The 15,698-nt window shown below is 38.1% G+C and overlaps 2 long non-coding RNA genes across 2 annotated transcripts; both read left to right on the top strand.

Annotated features, from left to right (window-relative positions):
• Window positions 1-579: 579 nt before the first annotated feature.
• LOC110861955 lies at window positions 580-2,451 on the top strand. Its single transcript, XR_002549113.2, has 2 exons — window positions 580-830; window positions 1,552-2,451. It is a non-coding gene; the product is annotated as an uncharacterized LOC110861955 (long non-coding RNA).
• A 5,878-nt stretch (window positions 2,452-8,329) lies between these two features.
• Window positions 8,330-10,624, top strand: LOC118433313. Its single transcript, XR_004833312.1, has 3 exons — window positions 8,330-8,497; window positions 8,653-9,035; window positions 10,218-10,624. It is a non-coding gene; the product is annotated as an uncharacterized LOC118433313 (long non-coding RNA).
• The last annotated feature ends 5,074 nt before the right edge of the window (window positions 10,625-15,698 follow it).

The raw sequence follows: 15,698 nt of genomic DNA, 5'->3' as shown, positions 1-15,698 counted from the left end.
AATTCTTCTCGATTGATACTTCTGAGTCACAAGAAGTTATTCTTATCTTAATATTTTCATTTGCTCAAGTCTCGTGATCTGATGACTCATGTTTGTTCTTTGTTTCACAGGCTTCTCTATTTAAGTACATATTTGTCACAGGTCATTCGCAGCAGTATCCTAAATTTAATGTGCTTATTCTGGAGTTGGGAACATAGATAACATTTTTTTTTCTTTTATGTACAAATTGTGAAAAGGTATCATTATAAGTTACAATGAAACCTTTTTAAGCTACACCAGGATTGTATAGCGAGTTACCTATGTTAAAAAATTAAGCCAAAAATTATGGGTAACATGGTACTTATCTATCGGTCGAATCACCTCTTTGAGGATAAATATTGGTGGCAAAATTCACACGCACGCCTTGATTTTCGCCCCTTGAACGAAAAATGGAGAGAAAAATTGAGCCTTGCGGCCAATCCTTTTCTTCAAAGGGGCCTCCAATCAACGGAAAGATCAGTGTCGCGTGATTCCTAGTTTTTGGCTTGATTTTCTGATATTTATAACTATAAGTATGTACTCAATCCCAGTGTGGGTTGAAAAGGTTCCATTTCTAGTTTATAAAGTTGGATGAATAACACATATTTAGGATCAGTCGCCACACAACCTCTCTCCTGCCAACATACGCACATAACTTGAATTTATATTTTAGTACATATTTAAATATTTGGAGTCACCATTGCCACGAGGTTGGAATTATACTCACTTAACCACCTTACACAATTTCCTACAAAATTTCCACACTTACATAATTCGGAAATTATTAACTTCAGCTAAAAACTCACGTGCAGGTAATACATATTAACAGACAGATTAGTTGTAAGCCAACAATTTTGAGTATTATTTATTTCCTGGTATAAATATGTAAAATACGTGCATGATATTAAATGCATAAATTTACACAGGCGGGTTTAAAGTTGAATAACACCATTATACATTTTAAACCTGACTCTGCCCCCACTAAACGTTTTTAAATGAACATTTCTAAAGTGTAAACTTAATTTTTTGTACTACAAACCTATCGAATTGAAAAGAAAATTGCTGCTTTATTTGTCCTTTCTTCTTTACAATAAATTAGTTCACTATTTTTTCAATTCTATGTAACGTTTGTCAGTATTAAAAATTAAATTTCCATTAAAAGTTCCGTTTATCTCAATATTAATGAAATTAACGCAATTTTAGAAATTTTCATGCATTAAAGCACATTGAATATTTACGGGAACTGTGCAGAAAGCACGTGATCGATTTGAGGGGAAGGGGGGAGTCGAGAAGGGCCAGGCCATCCTAGCATTCCCATGTTAATTCTAACATTGGGCATACATGTATGTAACATGGGGGATAGGGGTCAAAATAACTAACGTCCCTCAAATCGATCACACGCTTTATGTACGGCCCCAAAGAGTACAGCTAGATTAAAAATGTGTTCCACACCAAATGCTTATCTTATATATGTGTGTGTATTTAGCGCTAAATTTAAATTAAATAACGTTCATATCTAATTCTACTTCATAGATAGATTCTACCATGGGCGCCACCCAAACCACCTTCTGCAACGAGGCGGCCGTCCCGATAAGCACCGGCTTATCGGCCGGCATCACGTACTACTCCACCGCGACGCTGCTCCCCCAATGGTGCGTCCGTTATGACGTGGGTCGCGTTTGGTTCACCGCGTTCGCGTTTCTCTCCTCGGCCCGCTACGACGCGCCCGTCGGACTTAATCAGATTTACTTCCTCACCAACGAAACGACCGCGGTCGGCGCGCAGTTCACGGGGCAATTTGACATTCCGATACAACCCGTTCTAAAGTACATACACGTTGCGGAGGAGGACGCGAACAATCTCATGGCCGCAGGGGACGGCTTTGTCCAGAATAATTTGTTCAAAGTGAGCGGAGCCATATCGGCCGCGTTGGACAGCGAGTACACAGAATTGACGGGCTAGTATGCCGGAAAAAATCACAAAATCAGCGTCTCGGGTGGGCCTACGGTGGCCATAAGAGGAATTGACGATTACAACATTCTCGTGTATATATTACCTTTTAAGGAAAAATTTGAACCGTTTATAATGCGTGTTGATTGATTGCTAAGTAGCGTGGGTAAACGTTGTAACTGATTTTTCATGTTATTTTCAAATTAATGTGTCCTCCTTTGAAATTGAATTGGTTTTATGAATTACTATTTATGACCCCCATAGGTCTTTGCTTAAATTATTTAGTTTTATCCACTTTAAGTATAAATTAAATATTTCGGTATGATTTTGTGTATTTACATCATACATGTCAATATTTTCGCCTAGACGTCCATACAACCTAAATAAATGTATGTATGAGTTTTATTTAATCAGAATAAATACATCTGAAAAATTGTTTTGTGAATAAAATAAAATACGACGTTTACTTTCATAATTTCTTAATATATGTACATAGATAAAACAAATATGTGTTTATTTGTAATAAAAGTCTCTACAATTAGTGTTCTATAAAATGAGTGGTCAAATTAACTCAGCCATCTTTGTTCTCCTTGCCTGGAACCCATTCAAGAAGAAAGAAATCTTTATTTTTGTCGCAAATTGTATTCCGGAGCGTGTGTACAAGTATTTACATGCATATTTACTCGGATGAAAAACTTATCACCTTATTTCTGCAAGAGTTCCAAACTGTGACATTTTATGAGGTTGATCAATCCATGAAATGAAGATGGATTTGATTACCAGGAAACGACATTTCTCCTTTGTTAATTTTAGTACATGGTATGATATGTCCGGGATGGTGTTAAAATTTCCCAAATTCGATTACATGTATTTATTTATTTTGTGTGAACCCTTAAAAATATGTATGGTCACATGACGAGGTCGCATACATTCTTACAGAATTAGTGACACATTCGTCCCTCCTTGCTCATTATTTTAGATTAAATGGAAAAATACCAACAACTTAGGGGACGTTCATTAATTACGTAACCCGAGAGGCGGGAAGGGGGTCTAAGGTTCAAATAATTGCGTGCCTATGTGGGCCACATAATGTGACGCATGTTAAAGGGGGTGGGGGTGGGTCGGAAAATCGCAATTTTTGCATTACATAATTTATGGAGCTCCCCTTAAGTCTTATGTCGTTTATGTTTAAGCGAATTTAGAAAAAATATATACATAAACGTGTATGTTGAATTAACAATAGGAAGGAATTCAGAGGAAACCCTTTTTTCATAATTTTTAAGATTAACCATCGTTTTAATTATTTTTACTGAATCGCTTAATTTGGATTAATAAAATTTGTATTCATTATTTTGCCATAGGTAAATACCGGTATTTTTTCTTAGAGTGGACATACTTTAAGTCTTCTATTTCAATGTCAATATTCTATTTCACAAAATTGTTTTGCAAATTCGGACGTAAAAATCTATTCTAGTATTTATATATTTATATGATGATACTTATTACTTGCTTCGTGGGAAAGATAGGCATTTAAGATAAGTATTGGTATTATATTATACTAGCGTATAAGCCCGTCTCCCGCCGGGCGAGAGCTTATTTGATTTTTATGAAAATTGAGTGGAATTTTGCAAAACACTAACCAATTAAATATTTTAATTTATATTATAAGCTGAACTTCTCTGTCGCCGACGTAAGTCAAAGGAATTTGTGATGAACGTGAAACGGGTGTAACATCTTTCAATCGACAAACCCTAGCTAATGTCGGGCACCCCTCTATTACTTCCAGCATAGCGCATAGCGATAACTTTATTCCACACATGAAGGGAACGGAATCCATTCCCTTTCCCTTCCCTTGATGTGAAGATTCCGCTATTTCATCTGAAGTATATTCAAAGGGAAGGGAAAAGGAAGGGAATTCCACTCCCTTATGTGGAAGCTACGTAAATCTATCTTGTAATTTAAACAATTCAATGTAAATGTGGGGTACCCATGAAGGGAACGGAATCCTTTCTCCCTCCCATCATACAGGCATATCACTGGTTTGGAAACGGGCCTGAATGAATGGACCTGAACGGAACGTCGGTAACCATATATAAGGGGGGCACGCCATCCTACTCCCCCAGCAGAGCGATAACCCTATCCCAGGGGGGCACACCCTCTCACTCCCCTCAGCAGAGCGGTAACCACATCCCAGGGGGGCTCGCCCTCCCACTTCCCCCAGCAGAGCGGTAACCCTATCCCAGGGGGGCACACCCTCCTCTTCCACTCAGCAGAGCGGTAACCCTATCCCAGGGGGCACACCCTCCTCTTCCACTCAGCAGAGCGGTAACCCTATCCCAGGGGGGCACACCCTCCTCTTCCCCCCAGCAGAGCGATAACCAGATCCCAGGGGGGGCACGCCCTCCCACTCCCCCCAGCAGAATGGTAACCCTATCCCAGGGGGCACACCCATCCTTCTCCCCAGCAGAGCGATAACCATAGCCAAAATGGATACAACCAATTATTCCCCCCAGCAGAGCGACAACCGCACTTAATTATGTCCGTTAACTTCCCTTCCTGATAAGCTAACCAGCAAGTCCTGGATAACTGACTTATCAACTTTCCAAAACAGTTGATATGCAAATCACTTTCTCCACTTTCACTTCCGTCACGGAAAATTACTTTCACTTCCGTTGCCAACAAACATTTCCAGCTTATAATATAGATTTGATTTATGGTACTTTAGTTAAGCCTTTATTCGCATGTAAAAAAGAAATCGGTTTACATATTTAAACTGGTTTAAATTCAACGACACAGTAATCTATATAACTATGGACTGGTCGGTGAAGTTACGTGTCAAGGTTCCCCCTATTGGTTCAACCGGTTAATAGTTAATTTTGCATATGTAAAAATCATAAAAATTGGCAAATTGGATTAGCTTCATAAAACCGAAAACAGAATTTGATTATCTCTTTTCATTAGAAAATGACACCACAAAATGTAAAGCAGGTGGAAAAATTAGTTTGCCACTCACGCAAAAAAATGATTTTCTCGGGTCGGGAAAGGGCTCGTGACCACTTTATCCGTCAAGGGATGCACCGGACAAAATTCATCATACACTATGCAGATATAAGGATCGTGAAAATCCAAAATATAAAATTTTGCCTTGTCGACCTGTCCACCAACAGACCAAAACACGGACGAGAAACATGAAAAAACTTTTACGGAAAACCCCAACATATCCGTGAGGGTTGCACCCAGAAAAAAAACTATCTTCGCAAGATCAAAGCCAATAAGATGGGCTTCAAAACTGATAAGACTAAAACGCGTCCCCTGATCGTGAGATAAATACATATGTATGTAGGCACATATATACATACCACGTTCCTATGCACACAATGTAAGTATATAAAGCATTTCTGTTCATGTCATTCGCCTGAAACCTGGTTTCTCCAAAAATATCTATATTATACACATGTAAATCGTCTCAGAATCTATCGGAAACATTTCAGACGGGACACATGACACAAATTATTTTTGATAAATTGATATTTTACTTTGTTAGAATTAGTGAACTTCGTAAGGAATTTGGTTGACTTTTTTCAGAAAGTTTTGTCATTTCTGGGCGGGAAATATGAATTCACTGTGTTTAAATGGTAATTCAATTTTGTGCACGTAACAGAAGCCATGGAGTGGGCAACAAAGTGAAGCCATCTCGAACCTCTTAAATATGTATATGTAATACTTCTGAGCCTTTATTATTGTTCTCTCTTAAGAGGACGGGTGACTGACGAAAGTTACAAAACTAACGATTTTTCAAATCGCTGGCATTTCAACAATATTGGATGAATTTTTTTCATTTTTGTTGAAAAATGATCCCAATGAGTTGTATTTTCAGATTCATTAAGAATTTTGATTTTTTTCGAAGGTCAAAAAATTGAATGTACTAAGGCCAAAGGTCACAAGGTCAAGGCTCACAGCCCTCTGAATGGGGTACCATTGGAAAGGTCTTGATGAGAGGATTCAGAATATATATACTTTGTGGGGTCTTGGACCACCCCCTGATTAATTAGAGGCCAGTGAACATTTTTGAGTTTTGGTTTTGCAGGTATACAGACGTTAACACAGGAGCAGATTGAGAGCTAACATGGCACTAGATCGAGGAAAACTCAATAATGCTCATCGGTCTCTAAATAATCAGGGGGTGGTCCTACACCCCATAAAGTATATATATTCTTAATCCTCTCATCAGGACCTTTCCAACGATACCCAGTTTATGGGGCTATGTGAGATTTGACCTTGTGACCTTTGTCGTTTGCGCGTGAAATTTTTTAAATTTCAAAACAATTAGAAATTTGAAAATATAACTCATTCAGATCATTTCTAAAAAACAATGAATCAAATCCATCCACAATTGTTGAAATGCCAGCTGTTTGAAAAATAAAAACTAGGAACTAGGTCACAAGAAAATCTTGTGCACCACACCCACTGGCTCTACAGACTCGGTTTTGGTCTCAAAATAAGCTTCAGAATATTCTTCTTCTAATCCCGGACATAAACATTTTTTTTTAATTGGTGGAAATGCAAATTATCTTTTTTAAAAACTTTGATACATTATCTCAAACATTTTCAGCAACTTTTTTAAATGTTTATATCCGGGAGTAGACGAAGAACATTCTGGAGCTTTTTTTGAGACCAAAACCAAGTCCGTAGAGCCAGTGGGTGTGGCGCACAAGATTTTCTTGTGAACACGTAGAATAACATGCAACGGTATGGACGAATAGATGGCGTCGCATATTTCACCTGTGGGCTTAAATATACGTATCTACATATGTACATGCTTATGAATATTGAATGTACGAGCAGCAATAAATATTTCCAGTGTCTATGTATCTACATAGAGTGCGATTACAAAAGAAAGAAACTTTTGAAAAAAAGCCTGTAAAATCCGGAAAACTTAATTAATTCCAATGATATTTTTAGGGGTTAAGAACAAGGTCCTTAGCATTCAATTTTTTGCTTCATACGGTCCACAGACCCTCATCCTTCCTATCTGGCGAATCTTTTGTCTCGCGGTCCCCAGAAGTGCTTTGCCACTCTTTCTCGCTACCTCCTTTGAGGTGCGTGACAAAATCTGACGGAATCATTTCAAGTTTTTGGCTGGTTTTGTTCGACGACTATATTCTCTCTTGAATAATGCCCAAAATCGTTCAATTGGTCTTGCCCGAGGGACGTAGGGAGCATATTCCTTTTTTGCAACAAAATCGATTTTTTTCGACCGCAGGTAGTCCAGAACAAGTTTTGAATAATGAAATGCTGCTGTGTCCGGTCAGAAAAGTACATTACGATTATTGATAAAGGGGATCAAGATCTTCTTTACACAATCGTTCAGATATCTCTCCGAGGTCATGGTGGCTGTGGTCACGAATGGCTTTGAGACGTCCCCCAATAAGTCCAATTCTTGCCCGATTATGTGCTGTGTGGGGAATTTTGACTTCGGCGTGTATTTGAAGGAATCTTTAAAGGTTTTCTTATTAGTACATAAGTAGTACTTCCTCCCAGGGACTTCATCTGGATCAATCGAGCACTTGGTCTCATCATCCACGACCATAATCACGGGCATGTTTTGCTTGACTCGTTTTTCAGCAATCTGCCGAGAGTTGGGCTTTGCTCTTTTTTGCTGACCTTGGTTGTACTTTGGTACAGGTGTCGCCCTATAGGATTTGACCCCCAACTTCGTATGTTTAATGTCATGTAAACTTAATTTTGCTATTTTCAATTTGTAGCCCAAATTACCATCTGATATCCCAAGGTCATTTTGGCATTCCTGCTGAAGTCTTCGTATCACTTTGGGGGTCGCTGCACGAGCAGGACGATTTTTTTATTTTTTGAATTCAGCATTCCTCCTCCCCTCATACATATCTAAAACTCTGCAAATTGCCCCATTAGGAATTTTTGCTCTTTCGAAGTGGCTATTAACCATTATCCGGACACGCTCGCACACGTTTACGTAGTAGTGGCAAATCATTTTTGCGAGTTGTTCCCGATTTTTTGTTCTCATTTTGGAACTAGTCGAGATATCGACTTCCGGTTTTCTGATTTGGGTAGCTAATCGCATGGACTACAAAACCACGGCGTTTCAATTCAGTGGCAATTTTTCTTCCATATGAATAAATACATGTTCCAAAAGTTTCTTTCTTTTGTAATCGCACTCTATGAATTAGAATATCCCAAGCAAGTATTCATATCGGTCACACCATAATTTTAACAACTATTCACGAATGCCGGATAATATGCGCACACATCCCTCGTGTGTATTTACATAAGTAAAGTATATAAAGTTTTAATTCCAACGTGGGATTACTACTCAAACCATCCTTCCTTCACGTTACATTCACCAGTCCACCACAGCTGAATTACATAAATAAAAATATTTAAGAAACTTGCTGTCATAGTTTCAATCATTACATACATGAATATTTCACGCCTACACTTACACAATTGCTTCTAAATAAGTTTCAGAAATATTGGGTCCATTAGAAAAAAAGAGGTACATAAATACATATTTATGCACACATATTACACGTTGGTATGGATAAATCTAGTAGATATTATCTACATAAATATATTTCCACCTGTGTAAACATTCCATACATGTAAAGTGACTCAATTAGATAATAATTCCTTTAATATTTAACACCACAGTTTCCATAGGCGGGACACAAACGACCTTCTGCAATGAGGCGGCTATCCCGATAAGCACCGGCTTATCGGTCGCTGTCACGTACTACTTCACCGAAACGCTCCTCCCCGGACAGTGCGTGACCTACAACGTGGGTCGCGTCTGGTTCACGGCGTTCGTGTATCTCTCCTCCGGCTTCGACCCGGACGGCGGAGGCCAGCAGATTTACTTCTTGACCAACGAAACCACCGCGGTCGGAAGACACCTGCTGCCTCTTTTTAGCTCGGTCGCGTCCTACTTACCCGTCACGAAGGAGGAGGCCAAGTACCTCATGGAGGAAAGTGACGGTTTTGTCCGGGATGACTATGACGCGGTGTGGAACGCCATTGTGGCCGCGTTGTACAGCGTATACACAACCTCGATGGGATACTAGGGTTGCCGCGGGTAACAGGTCGGGTACCCGTTACCCGCATACCCGCACGATTCTTGCGGGTACCCGTTATCTGCGGGTAGCAAGAACTACCCGCACGGGTAACGGGTAGTTCAGTTTTTATTTAATTTTCGACATAAATCAGTTCACAAAGAAAGTTAGCAGCAACTTAGTCCATTTACCTATAAAAGTGACAATTTATTATTTATCCATTTCAAAATTTGCCATTTGCCAGCAACTGGCGTTTATAGCGAGCGTGTTTATTCGGAGGTCACAGAAGCCTACGGCAGCCTCAAATGCTTATCACATCCCGAAAATGCAGAGAAATTATTGTTTCTCAAGCATAATTAGCCTAAAATATCAATAATAATTTGTCCTGTATTAGTGTCTATTTATGTTATACTGACGAGATTTTAATTTGTGCTTTGAAGGTGAAAACCTCAATCCGACTGAAAGCAAAAATTTTATTCGTAGACAATTTTTTATTGAAAACTTCATTGAAATCAAAGTTTAAAAAATCAAACTAAAAATTTGACCTTTTCTCAAGGTATACACGAAGATTGTCTAGCGAGAATATCAGAAAGTAAAGCCAAAAGTTTGGAATCGTGTGATACTTTCCGTTGAATGTCCACTTTAAAGAAAAACATTGGAGCCAAAGTTCAATTTTTAAGTAAATGATCTGCATCTTTTGCCTCCACTGGACGAAGACCATGGTTGATGGTGGACTTTGAACTCTCCCCCCCATAGTTTTCTTTAAAGGGAATGTAACGGAAAGATCAGTGATAATTCATAAGTTTTGGCTTAATTTTTTTTATATAATTTGCTAAGAAATCCTGGCATAGCTTGAAAAAGGTTGCATTGTAAGCCAAAAAGTCTGGTTTGAGAATCATCTAATGATATCTAGCAAATTATGGCATTCGTAACCTGCACAGCATTATCTCAAACTACTGAACATCCCAAATTAGCAAATAATTCGTTAAATTTAATTAATTCTGAAGGTTGGTTAGTGTTTAAATTAATTCTCATAACGGGTAGCGGGTAACGGGTACCCGCACGGGTACCCGTGCGGGTACGGGTAGTTGTGCTGCGGGTAGCGGGTCGGGTAACGGGTAGCGTTTTCGCTACCCGCGGCAACCCTATGAGATACTATGCCGGAAGTGATCACACCATCCGGGTCACGGGCGGACCGAAGAGGACCGTTTCGAAAATTGACGATTATATCGTGCCCGTTAATATTTTACCTTTTAAGAATAAGTTTGACCCATTCGTGATGCATATTGATTGATTACGCCGAAAATGGGAAGAATGCGCATCGCAAAATGCACTGATTTTTGTTACCTTTATTGATTGGGTTTAAACTATAAATATGGAACATGGGTAATTTTAAACATTTGATTTATGCAAACCAGGTATAGTAATTTTGTGCGAATAAAGGAAGGGTGTTTTCTTGTATAAATTTTTAAGCGGAGCGGAGTGACCTCGAAGGAGAAAATTTTCACTCCTCCGCTCGCCCGCTTGAGAAAAAAAAAGCCGCTACTGTGAACTTTGCCCTCAAATATCTGACCTCCAAGTGCCCATTCAACGGAAAGATAAGTACCACGTCATTACTAATTTTTAGCTTGATTTTTTAGCATATGTCACTAAGCTTATCTCGTGTAGCTTGAAAAAAGGTTCCATTGTTAGTAAACGGAACGAATTAGCGTCCGATTCCAATCCCTGTTTTACATAGTAAATATGCCTAATGAGGGAACCTTTTATAGTGCCCGGAGCTCCCAGCATATACACTATATACATTAGACACAGTTTTTAATACAAGTCCAATGATGTGACAAAATCTCCGTGTCAAAATGACATTTGGTCAAGTGGTGACGATTTTGGTGACGCACGGAACGGTCATTTTCGCCGATGATTTCAATAGCGCAGGTACTCTTTTCACCACACGCTTCTAATCTCACTTCTAAAATTTCAACCCATTTCAAATCACTGACCACACTGGTACTTAACTTAACTACCCTTGCAATATCATTATAATTTACTATTTATCAATATTATTTTTTCCGGTCGAGTTTAAAGATTACAACATTCTGACGCCCACTTCGAAATCTGTGACGAACAAATCCCTCCACTTGATTAGATTCATAAAAAGTTGTAGCATTTTTTTCTACATAATTTTTAAACTCATATTTTAAAGGAAAAGAATAATATTGACAAGCTATAAACAGTAAATAAATTGCAATTATATTGTAAATACAATTAAATTAGGTGCCAGTGACCTCGATGAGCAAATGGCTTGAGATTTCAGTGAGATGAATGAGGAGCGGGTGGTGAACGGGTATCTCCGCTACTAAAAGCATGGGGAAAATGACTGTTCCGCGCGTCACTAAAATCGTCACCACTTGACAAAATGTCATTTTGACACGGAGATTTTGTCACATCATTGAACTAGTATTAAAAAATACGTCGAATGTATATAATAGTTATGCTGGGAGCTCCGGGCACTATAAAAGGTTCCCTCGTAAGTCAAATACGAGCTAAACAGTTTCGGTTTCGAATCCAATGAAAATATTGACTCAGTTCCGGATTCGACTTAAGAAAGCTACTTATTGCGGGCGATTTCTTCATCTATCTATGTATTTTTCCGCCAGCTTTTTGAATGAATAAAATCAATCAATCTCGCTTGAGTTCTACTTAGCAGATTATTTTTCAGTACTTCGCTTTTGTTACTTCATTATACTTGTTACTGGAATTAATGTAAATAGAATACCAAGTTTAGCCTTTTTAATAATGAGTTGCACACCCGTTAAAAATTGGTTACGCAGATATTTTCCTTTTTACTTTTTATTTTTTAATGATTCAAAGTCAGAAAAACACCCGTTTAAAACCAAATAACAAGATTAAGTACTTACGTTCAAAATTTAAGCAGTATCGCACCATTTGCGTCATCCCTTGAGCAATGCGAGTTTGAAAAACACTCGTAAAAACCAGCATGGCCGATCCGTAGATAAAAATGAACGAGAAAGCGAAGGACACATGGAAATATTTATTTTTGCTTCCCCCTTTGTACAGAAATATTTGAAGGGTTCTCCCACAAAAAAATGATGCGAAGAATAGCATTATTATTATGGCTGAAAGGATCACTCGAAATTTTGAAAACTTCACGATGTAGAAAATTTTCCGTTGTCCGTTAAAATATACTCCGTTCACGCCAAGAAACACGGACGGCAGGAGGGCTAGCCGGATTAGTTGAGGGAAGTGTTTTGAATACATTTCCGAAAAATTGAAAGGTATGTACTAAAAATATTTCAGTACGCTCTTAAAAATTGTGTTCCCCTTTTGAAATAGGTATGTACAAACTCTGAATTCTGTATTACGTTCACTATATACTAAACCCGTACCTGTTCACTTTCATTCATTTGACGGATTATTACGATGAAGGATAGTGAATTAATTTCCTGTCATTTCCATGGAAATGACTGAAAGATTTCTTCATTTCAGATGAATAACTTTGAATCAACAGGACTTTTCACTCCATTCATTTTGCACCCTCTGCATAATAGATACATGCATCAAGTAAGAAAAGAAGTCCACTCACTTGAAATGAAATGAATTTGAACGAAGTGAATGAAAATTTTCAGTCAAAAGTCAGGGTGACTGACTATTTTTTTCACCCGGGATGTCTAAATCCAGAGTAACGTTAACTTCATAAAGAGTGAAGTTTACTCTGGCTGGATCTAGCATAATTTATCTAATTTAGAATCCAGAATGTATTTATTTTTCAAAACGGGAACACTATTTTTAAGTGTGTACTAAAATGTAGACTGAGAAGAACAGAGCAGCATTCTGCGACCTTCTGGCCACAAATCAACACGATTTTGCACATAATTTCAGCGACTCGCAATTATAGCTCTCAGCCCGGATGTATTCAACCCAGCTGAACATTAATTTCAAGCTATCAAACTTAAATAATAGACTTGGTTAGAAATGTATTTATGAGAATTATTGGAATTACGAAAATTTCGCAAAATTCAACCGAGTTGATTTTTATTTTGATAATTCTAAACCATTCAGGATTATTATAGTTTTGATGGTTTTGCATGCATGGGGTTGTAGCGCGACTTCACATCCTGTAATTTTTGTAACTTAACTTACAAATAATTCCATTGGTAATTCGTTGATCAAAAATGACATTTAATGACACTGGGAAATTATACTGGACTGCAGTATATGTACAATTTTTTCTGAAAGGTTAATCAAAGGTATTGGGTAAAAGTATGTACATAGCATGCCCAAGCTAACTGGGAGTGAAATAAAACGCTGTGGCTTAAACAGTTTTTGCTTTACAAACTTCTAGTTAATTTTAATGGAAAGCCAGTTAATTTCTGAATAGAAAACAGTTTTTAGTTTTTGAAATTTCCTCCCCCTGCATTAATGCAGCGCTGAAGACGCTGCCTCCAGTCTTCGATTGGTGCACGCACTAAATCCTTGGACAAAGTGTATCATTCTGTGGTCAAAGATTTTTTTTAAAGCTTCTACACGTCTGTGAGGCTTAGACCATACCTTCTGCTCTAACTTTGACCATTTTTCATGATCCGGGGATTTAAATACAGCCAGAGTGATGGTCATTCCGAAGTGGAAGTAAAGTGCAGAATTTAGTTTTTTAGCCACGCTTGCATCATTTTTTCCACTATTTGGTGATGCCGAATCCTTCTGGCAGGTCCATCCGATTCCATTGAACTGGATCTCATTGAGGCGATGTACTACGAACTCAAAAACGTATTTTAAGAAATTTGATCTCCCCACCTTCCCCCCATCTTCAATGAAATGTAGAGGAATCATCCCAATTTGCTCCCACCTACTAAAACCATCATAAAACCTGGATAATATGCCTTTCTGACCTTTTGTCTATATTGGGAGATGTCTTTGACCGATTTTTCGTAGATTAGGTCAACTCGTTTGTTAAAAGATTTTTTCGATGTCAAAATCTTATCATCTTTAAAAAAAATCTTCTCCATTTTTTTGGTGCGTACCGCTTGAGGAGAGCCCTTCATTTCTTTAGTAGGGCTTTGTTTGTGGGTATCATCAAGGGGTGGCAAGTACCACATTTCAAAGCCCCAAGCCTAAGGTTCAGTTTGAGCGCTCGTTGGATAATCTGCGTCAACAACGTCAGCTGTGAGGCTATTTTCCGTTGGAATTTCGTAGATTTCTTCGGATTCTGTCTTTCAGCGCCTTCACGGTGGGTGTGGTCCTTGGAGGTTTTGAAAAAATTCTTCTTCGACTGTACTTAGTCGAGTTGGTCCCTATGAACGTTTTTGTAGCCCGTTTGACTAAATTAAACTGCACGTTCAATTCATGTCACACTTTTCAAATTCGCTATTTCTCTTCCCATTGTTTTGATGAAAAATTATCGCCGCCCGCGTCCCTTTAATATTTTCCCTGTTGATATGCTTTGCAATAATAAAAAAATCGATTATCGGCATTTACGCAAAATCGCACGAGGAATCCAATGCACTTGTCAGATTTTCATTATCTCTAGCGGTTTCGGAGTAAAGAGCTACTACCAGTTACCTTGGGCATGCTATGTATGTAAATAACTACATGTATATACATAAATACGGATAAGCTGTGGTAGAAATGATTGCTCTTATTACATAGACTAGGTAACAAGAACATATGCATACAAGACGTGTGCATACAAGTCTTATGCGTACCTGTTCATTTTCATTCATTTGACTGATTACTGATATGATATTTGTCAGGTAGTGAATGAATATAAATTTCCTCTCTGAAGGATTCCGTCATCTTTGATTAAATCAATGGCCGTGAACGGATTGATCATCACTCGTTTCATTTTAAAACGCATGCTTAACGTATGGGGAAGTACGCACACGCATACGCATAATGAAGTCTAATGAAATGAGATGCTATGTGGATATCAAATGGATTCAAAGAAAATGACTGAATGTGAGTGAAAACCTTAAGTAAAAAATCAGGATGACGGAGATTTAAGTTAAATTGAAACCAATTCCTTAAATAGATGTGCACTTATTAGTTTTACACGAACCAGTCCTTGTGTTACAGTTCCAAATGCGTTACCCACCCCCTAATACATTCCCCTAAACTACCAATTTATCCATATGGCGTTGTCACAAGTTAACCACCTGGCTGAAGCATATTCTCCATTTTCAACGATTCTAGCTATGTCTCTTGCTCACGCGTCAAAACACGGATCAGGTACGTAAATATGTGCATGCATATCTATCTATGAATGTATTAGGCATCTTCCAGAGCTTGATTAGTTTCAGTTCTATATATGCACATCGATTTTTCATACGATTTGAGTTTATTTAAATTATGTACATACGTCTTAACTGAAGGGTAAAAATATTCATGCCTTACCTGGGACATGCATACATAGATAGTTAAGTGGTCAAATAAATTGGGTGAAATCCAATTCGCTTATGCAAGATTACCTTGATAAGCCTTGCATTCGAGAATGGAAGAATTGAAATGGCTTATTCTTATAATAAGGGTATTCAATCGTTATGTTAAGTTCGCATAGACAAAGAACTTTTTTATGTTTTCCGCACAAAATATGCGCTCGTTTGGCGTGTAGACAGCTTCCTAATGTATTACAAAAGT

This window comes from Folsomia candida, unplaced genomic scaffold (genome assembly GCF_002217175.1).
Source record: "Folsomia candida strain VU population unplaced genomic scaffold, ASM221717v1 Fcan01_Sc047, whole genome shotgun sequence".
In the NCBI taxonomy this organism is placed as follows: domain Eukaryota; kingdom Metazoa; phylum Arthropoda; class Collembola; order Entomobryomorpha; family Isotomidae; genus Folsomia; species Folsomia candida.
This window is presented reverse-complemented; position numbering and strand designations above follow the sequence as displayed.